General features: G+C 43.2%; 1 protein-coding gene across 26 annotated transcripts in view; it reads left to right on the top strand.

Moving 5' to 3' along the window:
• DAB1 (DAB adaptor protein 1) overlaps positions 1 to 15,574 on the top strand; it is a 1,169,270-nt gene that overhangs the window by 1,084,409 nt on the left and 69,287 nt on the right. The gene's annotated exons all lie outside the window — the stretch shown is intronic.

The raw sequence follows: 15,574 nt of genomic DNA, 5'->3' as shown, positions 1-15,574 counted from the left end.
GCCCCTCTGAGACAGCATCTCACAAACGGAGTCCCTGAGGTCTGGTGCAGGGCTAGGACTTCCCTAAGGTCCTACCAGAGAAGAAAGAAGCAAAGCCAAGGAGCAATCCAGACCCAGTGTCAGAGCGTCTGACACTGACACACACACACACACACACACACACACACACACACACGCTTACTCATAGATTTCACCAAAGGTGACATAAAGCCTATACTATTGGGTGGGAAACATCCAGTTGTTCCCAAAAACTATCAGTGCAGCTCAGTAAACAAAGGCACAACACCATCACCATTGCCACCACTAGCACTGTCATTTGGCTTTCCAGAAGACAAAATCCCTGTCCTCTGGTGCCAGGGAGTTTTGAGTGAACTTTGGCAGGTAATGGACTGTGGGCCAGGGAGCAGGGGTTGTTGGTGGAGGAGGCAGGGGTCTGTCCACGGCCCACAGACATTTTCCCAGATGATGTCCAGCCCAGAGAACCTGCTGCTGTTATAGCCCAGGGCAGCAGATTTGTCCAGGTCCACTTGTGGTCTGGCTAGGGCTTTGTTAGTGTCCCTGTCCAATGGCATCCAGCTGGGGGAGTCTGCTTGGCTTGTGTTCCTTCCCTGGCCTGAAGGAGGATTCCATCTGCAACTAGCAGAGAGGGTCAGCTGCCACAGAGATTAATAGCAGAATTGAGTAGAAAGGAGCTGACAATTTTAGGCACCCCAATTTTTTAAAGTGGCCTTCAAAATCCTGCATCCCTGACCCCTGCTTACCTTCTCACACTTTCCCTCTCTGCCTAGCACTTTATGGCCTAATGATCCCAAACAGATTTCAGTTCCCTCTATCACATGCTACTTTATAGCTTCATGTCTCTTTGTTTTCCATCAGGATGGAACATCTTAATCCCAACCAACCCTGGCTGTTAATAATTTTTAGTCAGCTCCTACTAATCTATTCCCCTCAGGCTCATTCCCACCCTGTTCTTACCTTCGTTATGGCATAGACACACTACTCAGCTTATTCATCCCTGAGCCCCCAGTGAGTATCAGACACTTTAAGTGCTGGGGATGCATGGGTGAGCCAGGAACTGACACGGGGACTGCTTTCCTAGTCTTCACAGTCAAATGGAGAAGACATACATTAACAAAGTCTATTCTAGACTGCAACATTATGCATTAGGAAGAAAGGGAATGGTTTTCTTTGAAAACACTAAAGACACCTGACTCCCTGTCTTCCGAGAAAGGATGAGCTCTTCAAGGGCAAGGATCTTGCCAGCTCCATCATTATGTCCCCAGCACAGTGCCTGACACAGTTTCTGGATCAAGGGAGATGCCTGTTGCTGGAATTGAGTCATGGAGATGAGTCAGAGCTGGGCCAGCAGTTTGTGGTATTTGTTGCAGGAAGCACTAAGTCAGGGAGCCAGGCCTCCCTACATCCGTCCTCACTTGCATGCAGCTGTCTCCAAGTCTGGCACGCAAGACACATGCCAGAAGGGAGGGGAAGAAGGAATAAGTGAACAGAGATCTAGGCAGAGCCTGATGCTCACAGCTCTTAAGGAAACACCTGATGTACTAAAATGGGCATGAGCTTTGCCAGCCCACCAACTTCTTGCACCAGCTCTGAACCTCACCATTGATTGCACATTGATGGAGCAAGTTGTTTCATTCCTCTGAGCCCTCGTTTTCTCGTCTCAATGGGAAAACGACAGAGCCAAGGGTTAGAGATTTATTAGTTTATGTCAATTTTTCCCTTAAAATTTTAAGGTGAGTTGAAGGAGATGGCTACATGGTGGTGCTTGGCGAATTTCCAATGAAGGGGGCGATTTTGTACTAATTTCTTTTACTGACAGTTCATTTTCTAAGGCAACAGCCTAACAAATCATGGGGCCAATTAGTGTAAGAGAACCAACTGATCCTGGTACTCAGAGAGCTCAGCCCACCACCTCAGTGGCTTGGCGGTGTATTTGGGGAAATGCTGCACTGTACTAAATGGAAATAATTGGACAGATGCGGTATAAATTGCACAGCGCTGCACTCAGCTTCTGTTTTAAGTAGTAGGGTCTGGCGGCAGTAGGAAAACTGAAGGCTTGGCTATCTTGCATTGAGAAGTGGAGCAAAGCTAGCAGGAACCAGGCCTGCCCGCTCATGCTACAGATGAGAAAATTAAGGCTTACTGAGGGAGCAGATGGGACGGATGCCTAAGATTTTGTCGTTTCACTCCTGTATTCTTTTGGTGAACTCCTCAAATGCAAGGATATAGAGAGGACCTAGCTGTATTCCTTTCCTAGGGCTGCCACAACACATTACCACAGTCGAGAGGCTTATGAAACAAAATTTTTGTCTCATAGTTCTGGAGGCTATAAGTCCAAGATCAAGATTTTGACAAGGTTGGGGGCAGCTGAGTGACTCAATTGGTTAAGTAGCTGCCTTTGGCTCTCGTCATGATCCCACAGTCTTGGGATCAAGCCTCACTTCGGGCTTCCTGCTCAAGAGGGAGCCTGATTCTCCCTTTCCCTCCCCCTCTGCCTGCGGCTTTTCTTGCTTGTGCGTTCTCTCTCTCTCTCTCTCTCTCTCTCTCTCTCTCTCTGTCAAATAAATAAAATCTTAAAAAAAAAAAAAAAAGATTTTTACAAGGTGTATTCCTTATGAGGACTGTGGCAGAAGATCTTTCCCAGGCCCATTTTCTAGTTTCAGGTTGTTTTCTAACAATCTCTGGTATCCCCTGGCTTTTAGACACATCACTCCAATCTCTACCGTCATGTTTTTGGGGTCTTCCTCCCATGCATGTGTCTGTGTCCAAATTTCCCCTTTTTATAATGACTAGTTGTATTGGATCAGAGGCACACTCTATTCTAATATGACCTAATTTTAAGTAATTACACCTGTAGGGGCACCTGGGTGACTCAGTTAAGCATTTAACTTCAGCTCAGGTCATGATCTTGGGGTCCTGGGATTGAGCCTCACTTCGGGCTCCTCACTTAGCAGAGTCTGCTTCTCCTTCTGCCCCTCCCCTGCTTGTACATGTTTGCTTTCTCTCACTTACTCTCTGTCAAATAAATATATTTTTTTAAGATTTTATTTATTTATTCATGAGAGACACGGAGAGAGGCAAAGACACAGGCAGAGGGAGAAGCAGGCTCCATGCAGGGAGCCCGACATGGGACGCGGTCCCGGGACTCCAGGATTCACACCCTGGACTGAAGGTGGCACTAAACCGCTGAGCCACCTGGGCTGCCCGAATAAATATCTTTTAAAAAATAAAAGCAGTTACTATTTCCCAACAAAGTCCCAAAGTTTAGTACTTAAACATGAATTTTGGGAGGGCACAATTCAACATGTAAGCATGACAAACAAGTTAAATAATAGAATCCTGGAACTAGAGAGGAACTACCATTTCTTAAGCATCACTAGGTATCAGGCAGGATACTGGGCATTTTAGCAGAATCATCTATTTCAGTTTGCTCACCCAATCTCATGGAGTTCTGGATGAGCATACCAAGGTTCAGAGAAGTGAGGTGATCTGTCCAGGTTGGCACAAACAGTCCATAACAGATCTAGACTTCAGAGGCTGACCTGGGGCTGTCCAAAGCCATATGTTGCTTCAGCACCCAAGTGTCTTTGTAAAATGGATCTTAGAAATCATATGTACCATCACCACCACCAGTTACCCACCTCAATTTACAAACGAAGATACCAGGACCTGGAATCCATCTATCTCCCTCCTGATCCAATGTTCTTTCCATTGGCTGCATTTTATTTAGTCAGTGCAGTTTTTCATAAGTTTCTGTCTGGCATGCAAGACTTGGTTGTGACCAAAGCAGAGGTTAATTTCAGACTGGTTACAACACAAAAAGTAATTTTCTATTAAATATAATGACCTCATTTCTGCAGTGACTTGTAGCAAAACATGCTGTTTCATTTCCATTCATCCACACTCATTTACCTACTTGCTACGATAATTTTACACTATAAGCTAAAATGTTGAAATCATTGGTTATATTACTAAACACCTACAATGGTTATTAGGCTTCTTCATGCAGAAAGAAACAGAAATAAAAATAAGAATTTTAGGAGAATGAGAATATAAGCAGTTAAAGTACATTCAAAGCTGTATTCAGTGTGCAGAGGCTGTAGGGCCTGGAGCCAGCCATACCCTAGCAGTAATGTAGGATTAGCCTACCTCTTATCTGCAGTGAGACCTGGGGGCAAGTCACCCCGCCTCTCTGTGTCTCAGTTACCTCAAAAGTAACAAGGGAATAAACGATATGGAGGGCTATTGTATGGAGTGGGGTAAGAGAGGATTGCATGCATAGGGTGCCTGACATGGTGCCTCGCACAGAGGAGGCACTCAGAATAGTACCTTTTCTTTTTAATATAATGAAAATAAAATGTGAATTCTTAGACACTGAGAATCTTCTAAGTTTGGGATTTTTTTTCCCCCAGAGTTTCAGAAGCATAAATTGCTTCCATATTTATTCAATCTGAACTTTTAAAAATGTTGTTGAAAATAGAGAGGTAGTGGCTGATGTTTATGTATGCTGGCCATGGGAATGCAAGAAGAACAAAGAGAATTGGCAGCTCCCAACTGTAAGCACTTCAGAGCACGCTAAATGGCCCCCTTATGCTTTAGACCAGTGGTTGCCTGGGGTGGACTTGATAAAGGCCTTTTGTCTGCAGCTTCCTTTCAATTAAGCTCTTGAAATGTTCAGTGTCTTAGTTTCTCCTGTTCTCAGGAAGAGGGGGGAGAGGGCAGGAGTTAGAGAAAGAGGCATGCTAGGGTCTCACGTTTGTCTCCGACATTCTGTCATGAAAACACTCAAGCAAACAACATCTCACCTTTTACCATATTTGCTTTCTCTGACTCGCTTTCTCTCTAGATAGGTTAGAGATCAATAGATTGCCAGATAGCTAGGTAATAAATAGCCACGTTACTAATAAACAGCACATCCTTCCTCCTGAGCCCTTTTTGCAAACGGTGGTAGGAATATAGTTTTAAAGTCATGAGTTCAAAAAAATAAAAATAAAAAATAAAGTCATGAGTTCATATTGCTATTTCCAATTCAAATTTAAAATTATCTGGTTCATTCTTAACTTTTCTATTTGTATCTCCTTTTTCTTCCTTTTTTTTTGAAGATTTTATTTATTTATTCATGAGAGACGCTGAGAGAGAGGCAGAGACATAGGCAGAAGGAGAAGCAGGCTCCACACAGGGAGCCCCATGTGGGACTCAATCCCAGGCCTCCAGGACCATGCCCTGGGCCAAAGGCAGGTGCTAAACCTCTGAGCCACCCAGGGATCTCCCTGTATCTCCTTTTTCTTTCATTGAAAGTCTTTCTTTCTAGAAACAGTGGTTTTATGTATTTGATTTATCCTAATTCATACCCAAACCAACTTCAAATTGCAGTTCCAGTAGTAAGCACTACTAGCCATAAAGAAGGCAGAGACTTGAGTGTCAGTGAGACCTGCTAAAAGCCCATGTCAGCCTACTGTTCCTTGGGCAAGTCACTTCTTTCTGAGCTTGCTTCCCCCTAAGATAGGGGTAATGGGATCACTATATTATTCAGAAATCTTAGTTGCAACTAATATAGAAACCCGCCTCCAACAGTCTTGAGCAAAAAAAGGAATTCACTGATTCATACAACTAGAAGTACAGGGTTAAATTTCCCAGGCTGGCACCATCCAGGTTCTTCTACGATGTCACCACATTCGAAACTCTCCTTAACCCTCAGCTCCTCTCACTTTCCCAGTGACTTGATTTCCCATTAGAGTCTCGTTCTTAGCACCTTTTGTCTACTCAAGGACTGCTCTCTTGTCTGCTCTAAGGAAGACCTCACCTGAGGGAAGCATCTTGGTGATTGACTGTGTAGTCCAATAGATTGAGGATCTTAAAAGTCAGTTGCCTGGGGGGAAAAAATCCCAAGTATTAAGAGTCTACCATCTACCAGATATACTGCTCGATACTTTGAGTGATCTTCCTCATTTCCTCCCTATGAGGGAGCAATTATTCCCATTTTACAGATGAAGAAACTGAGACTCACTGAGATAAAGTGACTTGGCCATGGCCATAAAGCTGAGATTCAGATCCCTCCCTTAACACTACATGCCTCTTGGAAATGGCAACAGGGACAAAACCATATGCAAACTACTCGAGTAATTAGCAGAAAAGGAGCCCCTTCCCTTCCACACACATACTCATAGTGCTGGCTTTTGAGAGCCCTGATTGCCTTGGTCATTCCAGAGTGCCTGGGCCCAAAGGCCTATAAGGGGTAAATGTGAACTGAATGAGAGAGGACAGCTAGTCCAACCTGCCACCACTGTGACTGTGCCAGAGCCGCATCCTTAGTCATGGGATGTGGAATTTAATGGAACCCCAGTCTTAGGAAACTAGTGTTTCACATGGAAACCAGTTTTCTGGTTAGGGTGGTTTTCAAGTCTCTGGAGCAGAAATCTGCTTTGTTGTCACTTTGGTGATTGCTAATTGATGAGGCACACCTAGCTTCACTTTGCCTGTTAGACAAATGTAAGTCCAAATCATAGGTCTAGGATGCTCTTAGCTACTCACATGGTTCATCTGCCTATTTTTAGGCAAGGACTTCACTCCCCTCTTTCTAGAGTTGTGTATTTTTTTTTTTAGTATGTTGCTTGTTTTGAGTTTTTATTTATTTTAAAGATTTTATTTATTTATTCATGAGAGAGAAAGACAGAGAGGCAGGGACACAGGCAGAGGGAGAAGCAGGCTCCGTGCAGGGAACCCCATGTGGGACTCCATCCCGGGTCTCCAGGATCACACCCTGGGCTGAAGGTGGCGCTAAACCGCTGAGCCACCTGGGCTGCACCTTGAGTCTTTATTTGAATTCCACTTAACATACTGTATAATATTGATTTCAGGTGTACAGTATAGGGAATAAGCACTTCCCTACAATAGCTGGTGCTCATCATAATAAACGCATTCCTTGATCCCCATCACCTGTTTAAACCACCCCCCACCTTCCCTCTGGTAACCGTCAGTTTGTTCTGTATAATTAATAGTCTGTTTTTAGGGGGTACCTGGGTGGCTAGTCAGGCATCTCCCTTCAGCACAGGTCATGATCTTGGGGTCCCGTGATGCAGCTCCACATCAGGATCCCTGTAGAGCAGGAGTCTGCCTCCATCTCCCCCTGCTCCTTCTCTCTCTCTCTCTCTCTCTTTCTCTCTCTCTGTCTCTCTTTCTCATAAATAAATTAATTAATTTTTTTAAAAAGATAGTCTATTTCTTGGTTTGCCTCTCTTTTTTTCCCCTTTGCTCGTTTATTTCTTGAATTCACATATGAGTGGAATCTTATGGTATTTGTCTTTCTCTGACTTACTGCCCTCCGCATAGTACTCTCCAGCTCCATCCTTATGGTTGCAAATGGCAAGATTTCATTCTTTTTTGATGGCTGAGTAATATTCCACTGTATACATATACCTCATCTTCTTTATCTACTCATCAGTTGGTGGACACTTGGGCTGCTTCCATAGTTTGGCTGTTGTGGATAATGCAGAGCTGTGTGTTTATAACATACATTCTGAGAGCTACTAAGAAGGAACTGTCTTATATAGCTGTTGTGTTCTTATACAACTTAAAAAGGAATTAAGTATCTGGAGCAAAACAAGACATGAATGCTTACTGAATACAACCTCCTCATTTTAATAGCTAAGGAAATAAACATTTAGTAAGGAAGATGGTCCTAGAGCCAGCAGGTTTGAGTGGGGGGCTCAGGGAGAGAATTTGACCCAGGATCCTGGTGACAGATTCGTTCATTCAAATGATTCCTTCAAAAATTACTTACTGACAAACTCAGAGAGATGAGAAGTAGAAAGTGGTTGCCGGGATCCCTGGGTGGCGCAGCAGTTTGGCGCCTGCCTTTGGCCCAGGGCATGATCCTGGAGACCCGGGATCGAGTCCCGCGTTGGGCTCCCGGTGCATGGAGCCTGCTTCTCCCTCTGCCTGTGTCTCTGCCTCTCTCTCATCTCTCTCTGTGTGACTATCATAAATAAATAAATTTTTAAAAAATTTTTTAAAAAAAGAAAGTGGTTGCCAGGGGTAGGGCAAGAGAGGAGTAGACTAGTATTTTAATGGTATGAACTATCAGTTTGGGAAGACAATGAAGTCTAGAGATGGATGGTGGTGATGGTTGCAGAGCAATGTGTGAATGTACTTAATGCCAAGGAACTGACACTTAAAAAGGGATAAAATGGTAAATTTATGTATATTTTACTACAGTTAAAAGTATGTAGGTACGGCTTGCTTGTTATATATTACATATGATGCTCAAGTTAAGGGGAGGGAAAACAGATATTGTTGCTGCCATCCTGGGGGCTGTTATGTATATGTATACATATCCATAGTGACATGCTCAACAATTGCACCACATAGGAAAGTCCAGGAAGCTAAGAGGACTTATGTCAGGGGAACTAGGTCCATACTGGAAAGTCAGGGAAGCTTCAGAGGAGAACAGACATCTGTGCTGAGGTGTGAAGGAAGAAAAGGAGTTGAGCTTTGTAGGCAGACCATGTAGCCTGTATACAACTCCTAGGTGTGAAGGTGGGGCATTCGAGAGTCTGAATAATGGCCTGCAGCAGTGGGCAACCTTTGATGTATTTTCAGTATAGATAGCCTTGAACAAATTTGCCAGATTTTCTCTGTCCCTTCATCCTTGGTGGGACAATTAGAGCAGAGGTCAGCAGAAGTGGATGAGTGGGGGTGGTGGGGGTGCCTGGGTGGCTCAGTTGGTTAAATGTCTACCTTCAGCTCACATCATGATCCTGGAATCCCAGGATCAAGCCCCTGTGTCAGGCTCCCCGCTCAGTGAGAAGTCTACTTCTCCATCTCCCTCTGCATCCCTGACCCCAGCTCTCTCTCAAATAAATAAATAAAATCAGGGCAGCCTGGGTGGCTCAGCGGTTTAGTGCCACCTTCGGCCCAGGGCCTGATCCTGGAGACCCAGGATCAAATCCCACGTCCGGCTCCCCTGCATGGAGCCTGCTTCTCCCTCTGCTTCTCCATCTGCCTCTCTCTCTCTGTCTCTTATGAATAAATAAATAAAATATTAAATAAATAAATAAATAAATAAATAAATAAATAAATAAATAAATCTTTTTGGAAAGAGAAAGAGAAAGAGAAAAGAAAAGAAAAGAAAGAAAAGAAAAGAAGAAAGAAAGAAAGGAAGGAAGGAAGGAAGGAAGGAAGGAAGGAAGGAAGGAAGGAAGGAAGGGAAGGAGGGAGGGAGGGAGGAAAAGAAAAAGAAAGAAAAAGAAAAAGAAAAAAAAAAGGAAAAGAAAAGAAAGAAATGGATGAGCAGAGACTGAAGCTACTGCCCTTCTCCAGGCTGGAAGTGGCAAACATTGTAGTAGAATTGGAGAGAAATGGGCAGAGTGAAAGATACTGGAGGATGCACTTGACATGATGTGGTTGTGGGGGCTGAGAGTGACAGAGGTAGGGTGGGCTCCAGGACAACTGAGGAAATATACAGATGGCTGTGCATGCATTGTTCACTGAATCCAAGTCAGAAAAAAAGAAGCGTCTTACGTTCTCTCTTTATTTTAATACTTATTAGTATTTTATTACTTATGGAATGCTATTAGTATTTATGTGATTGGTATAATTTTTAAAAAATGAGTATAAATAAGCGAAAAGATTCTAAAAATCACGGTAGTAATTCCACCACTCAAGAGAAGTCTCGTAAAGATTTTGTTGGATATAGTTCTAGACCTTTTATACGCGTAGATGGATATGCATACTTGTTTTCCAACAACAGGATCATATTAAACATACTATTCTGTAATATCTTTTTTCATTCGGTGGGATGTTATGAATATGTTTCTATGCCGAAAATTTGTTCATTCCTCAGATGATTTCCAGTTACTGCATATTATTTTATTGTATAACACAATGCATGTTTTATAACCAGTCAGTCAGTGCTCAGTATTTGGGTGCATTTCTAATTTTTCACTATTCTAACAGCACTGCAGGGAATATCTTGTGTCCAAGCCTTTGCCCCATGCACATCTTACATTATTTGCAGATAATTGAATCCCTACGAGAAGAATCACAGGTCAAAGTTTATGCATGTCTTTAAGGCTTTGAAATGCACAGCCAGTCTTCCCTCTAGAAAAGTTGCACCAAATCACACTCCCACAAATAATAAAAATAACCATAATGGCACCATCTACGCAGCCCTTACGACGTGCCCCGCACTGTTCTAAGCCCTTTCTATATCCTAAGTCATCAATCCTCCTAACAGGACCATGAGAGAGTTATTATTATTACTCCCATTGAACACATAGAAAACCAGAAGCCCAAGAAAGTCTGTTTCCCCACACTCTGTCAACACTGGGTTTACCTTTTTTTTTTTTTTTCATTCTTGTGGGGGTGGGGGAGATATGACATCTCATTTATATCTGGTATGTTTTATATGAATTAACTTAATATTTCCAACCACCTTTAAGTTTCCCTGTCATTCTTCATATCACACACACAAAAAAAAAGAGAAAATAAGGCTCAGAAAGTCAGAGTGAGCTGCCCGGAGCTACACATCTGGGAAATGATAATGCTTAGATTTGAATTGTGTTCTCTCTGGCTCCAGAGTTCATATTCTTCCGTCTGCTATCACACTGCCTCTTCAGCTAGAGACTAGGATATCTGGAACTGTGGTTTTGTCCTTGAATAAAACCTTCTAGAATATTTCAGGATGGCAACTAAGGAAGAGTTCACTCTGACCAGCTCCGTTGAGCACTTGATGATGGGGTGCCTGGGGGTGGTACAGAGGTTGCTTCCCAGCCTCATTGGCACTGCGATGCAGCAAACGCATCCAAAAATATGTTAGAAAAGAGAAAGGCCTTTATAATGAGCCTGGGCCTGCCTTTGTCTTGTGAGGTTTTAACTACTGTAATTGCCTGTAGTGTGAAGTAGTATATTTTCCATGTATCTATTTTTATTCTGTGTCTATCTGCGTATCTGCTTTTTTGTTTTGTTTTGTTTTTTTGTTAACTCACTTGAATCCTGGTGGGTATTTTTCCTGTGAGAAGCATTGCCTCAGGAAAGCACGTACTCCCATACATGCACATGCACACACACAAATAATATGAAGGCTAAATGGGATAGAATTTATTCTTTAAAAGAAAAGCTAGTGGTAAAGTCTGAGCAGATGACTTTCCAATCCATACTGTATTTAATTGGTTGTATTGAACCATACTACAAATTAAGTCTCCTCTGTAATTTATTCTGTCAGATGGTAACCCTCCAAACAATTTGATACTTCATTTAAACATTGGTAAATGGCTCATGGAGATGCTAAGGGGGGTGGGGGGATTAATGATGATCAGATAAGAAAGTCTCCATTCACAGAATGAATCCTATGCAAAATATCATGAGTTGACCTGATTCCATCAGTCACTGAGCATTTATTGAGCAACTACCTTTTGCAGCACATGCCTTCAGATGGTTTGGTTCTTCTTTCCTTCCTGAACTCATTATTTAGCACTCACTGTTCAAAAAGGAACAGAATTAGGAGCTGGGATGAGACTGAGAGTAATCAGACATGGATCTTTTTCTCTCAAGAAGCTAACATCGCCGAAGTAGAGAGAAAACAGGTACAGAGATATGTTCCCTTGATTTTCTAGGGACTTCCCATTAACCTTCAAGATTCAGTTCAAGGCTAGCTCCTTTATCAAGTCTTCCCTAAAGCCCTTTCCCATCCCTTCTCTGAGCCAATGTAACACCCCATACACACCTTTAATATAAGCTTGTCTTATTATATTGTGGTTGTGGGTTTCTTTGCCTGCCTGTTCTTACAGGATCACAAGGTCTTCGAGGAAAGGACTATGTTATAATATATGGGTGGATTAGCAGTAAGCAGAAGACTGGGCACCTAGCAGCTATTCAGTAGGTACATATGGAATAAACAACTGGGTGAACAGGTAAATGTGAAACAAAACGAAGACGTGTGAAGCATACTAAATAGAAAAACAAATACAGTGCAGTGAGATCCGGGGACAGGAATTATCATGGGGAGTCAGGGAAGGTTCCTTGGATGAGCGCCCTGTTGGAGCTAACCCTGAAGCATACGTATAATTTAGTTACGTGGAGTTCCAAAAGCGTGGGTGAGGGGATGAAGAGGGCGGTCAGCAGAGATAGCATTGTGAACAGTGGCAGACAGGTGGGGAAACACAGAACCCAGAGGGGCAGTGATGGGCTCTTCAAACTCTGTGCAGCCTGAGTCACCCAGAGTTCAGTGATGGGAGGAAGGTCAAACCCAGTTGAGGAGGCTAACGTGCAGTCTGTCTCCAGAATTTTTCAGTAACAACTTCCATGCACAATAGAACGAGGAGGGTTCAGGATGGGAGAAACGGACAAAGCCGTGGCAGAGAAAGAGGGTGTTGAAGACTCTTTCTAAAACCAAATACCTGCTTTGATTTTTGCCAGGACTTGAATATCCAGACTGTTTTTCTGAGACAACAACAACAACTATTTTCCAAAGGAAACATGAAAGAAGGATGGCCAGGGTTTGCCTTTCCTCCCCCTCCCCTCTTCTAGCCCAGTATTGTCTCCTGCCTCCAGAACGACTGGTGCTGCCCCAGGAGCTCCCCTCAGAAACTCTCCTGGGATGGAGTGGTCTTCATTTCCCATGACCAGGGTCCTCCCCACACCTTTCCAGCCTGACTGCTCAGCAGACACCACAGAGAGCCACAGGCTCCTGAGCACTCACTCCCAGAGCGTGCCGTCTTGACCTTTTTCTTTGAGATCCTTAGAGCAAACTGGCCTTTACCCCAGACCTTCTGATTTATGACCCTGTCTGACCTCCGACACCTGCCAGAAGCCAGAACAGCTTCAGCTCTGCCTCTGAGCAGGCTCTCCCTTTCCTCATCCCAGCCTGTCAGGGACCATGGCTTTGTTGTTGAACTGGGGAGGTAGGAGTCAAAGGGTTAGAATCCCTGATCCTATATAATCTTGCTTTCTTTTTCTCAGTGCTTGGTCATCCTTCCTAGGGAGAGCGAGGGCTCCATTTAGGACTGGTCCCGCCAGAACTCTCTCTCTGACCCTTCATCCTTTCATAAATTCAGTTGAACAGTATGATGTTTAAGGTTCCTTGGCCTTGATGATGCTGATAGAATCTACTTGAAGACATGGAGCAATTTTGAGCCTCAGTGAACAAGTATTTGCCAGATTCTCCGAGTTGCCAAGATGAATGCAATCATATGACCATGGGGGTTATCAGGATCCTGATATATTTTATTTCCACGTATCTGTATTATGTCTGCACAGTTGAGGTTGGAGGAAGCGGAGACCTATCCCCCTTAATGATTCTTCATTTCCAAATAAATGAGCCACTTTCACAGCAATCCTTTTTAACATCATAAAATTAACTACGGGAAAAGATAATGTTACAGATATCTTTAGGCACTTCAGGCACGCACAGAGCTACACTTGGCGAGGCAATATTAGGTATCATCAGGCGTTAAAAATGTTTTGATTTTAAAACACTTAATGAGGATTCCCAGATGAATTAAAGCATCTCCATCTGCTGTCTTGCATGGTAGGTGATATTTTACCCTTGCACAATCATCTCCAAATCTCATTCCACCAGGAAGACTTCTAATCACAGTTTAATTTTAGAGCAATATTCCACTTGGCAATCAATAGGTTACTGTCGTCAAACTTTGAATTATTAGGCGACGCAGATAACATTGTCCATTATGCAGGGAGAGAAATACTTTCTGGAAAGGGGAGAGAAGGAGGATGTCTTTGTCTCCCACTTTCCCCTGCTGCATACCATTCTAGTTCACAAAAGCCTATAAATCAATACCCCTGTGTTGGGTGAATATAAATCTCATCAGTTTTACATCATTAACACCATGAAAAAGCTACCACTCTTTGAGCACTTTTCCTCCACCAGCTAAGTATGTCCTCTTAATGAAACAAGGATAAATGAATTCTGAGTCTTTTGTTAACAAACATTTCCTTCCTCACCAACTTTATTTGGGTCAGAATTCACGAGTATCATGCAGTTGTCTTATGGCTGACTAGGGGTGAGTGTGACCAGACAGTGACACCACCCTCCAAGTATGATGTTCAGCGGACAGAGAGCAACTTGACAGGGCATGAACCTGAAGGGAGGGTCCCCAGAGTAGTCAGAGAAGTTAGTGAGTGATCAGAGTCTAGAAGGTTAAGGTACAGCAGCAAATTCTACTTCTTCTGAAGTAGGTGCGTTCCTGCAGCTTGCCAGGGCGTCCTCTGAAGGCAGAACTGATTCATAAGGTTAGAAGCCTAGAAAGACAGCAACAGTCTGGGAATGGGCATTTTGGAAGGCCAGGGACAGGGGTCTAGAGCTAAGGTGCTGGCCATAGTGAGAGCCACATGCCCACTGACCTGAGAGGCTGGCTGTGTGGTTCAAGTTTCCCAATGACTAAAGGATCTGGGCTGATAGAACAAGACCTTCTAGAACATCTATTCCAGTGATTCCCACCACTTTCATAACTAAGTCCCCTTTATGTCACATGTCTCCCTCCCTTCACAGACTCCATAGTGGGGAAGAATTATATCCACCCCCCAAAAATGTATTTATAATCATTCACTTGCCTATTTGAATGATTCAACCCCATAACTAAATGCCAAAGAGAATCTTCCCAAAGATGAACAAGGAGGACAACAGTAACCTGATACAATGCTAAAATGATCTTGGCATTTTCATTTGCATGTACAATGAAATGTGTCATCTTAATTAAGGATAGTTATAAGTTTCTGTTTTGCTTTTTGAAATGTTGAAAATTGCTTAGGACTTATTTTATTTATTTATTTTTTACTTTTAATGACCCAAGGAGATGCAGGGCTTTGGGTTAGGAGCCATTGATCTGATACAAACTTCTTGTTGTGTAGAAGAATGGATGAAGCTCTAGAGAAGTACAGTGAGTGCCTTGTGTTCACACAGTAGCTAGAATTCAAGCCTCTTAATACCTCATATAATAAAAAGGCTCCTTATATAATGGCTTTAAGCACATCATATAATGCCCAGTTGCTTATATAAGCCTTAAGTAAGTTTAATTTAGGAAAATGGCCATAAAGATGATCATCGCCAACAGGATGGTGAGCCTTATTTGTTGAGGCTTAGGTAATAAAGGAGGGAAGATCAGTGTTAAAAGATTTTCTAATTACTGATTAACTATCTATCCCAACTTACTTGAGTTCAGTAACTGTGGGTCAGGCACAGTGCAGGGTTTTATAGCATGACAGAGTTGAGGAAGCTAGAGCCTGGTGGGGAAGACAGGCAAGGAATCAGGCAAATGTGTCAGAGAAGGAAGGTCTTTGAAAGCAGGAGCCCACACAGAGAGCTATGTGTGAGGACTCAGGAATTTGGGGATCAGTAGAGACTGAAGTCCTATGGAATTATTTCTGCAGGGGGAGGGAAAGCAAGCCTTGTTCAAGGGAGGTTTCACAGAGATGGTGCTGCTCAAATGTCCTTTTTTAAAAGATTTTATTTATTTATTAGAGAGAGAACACGAGTAGGGGGGTACAGAGGGAGAGAGACAAGCAGACTCCCTGCTTAGCAGGGAGCTCAGTGCAGTGCTCC

This window comes from Canis lupus, chromosome 3 (genome assembly GCF_048164855.1).
Source record: "Canis lupus baileyi chromosome 3, mCanLup2.hap1, whole genome shotgun sequence".
Classification (NCBI taxonomy): Eukaryota; Metazoa; Chordata; class Mammalia; order Carnivora; family Canidae; genus Canis; species Canis lupus.
Note: the sequence above shows the minus strand (reverse complement) of the source record. Positions and strands in the feature narration are given on the sequence as shown.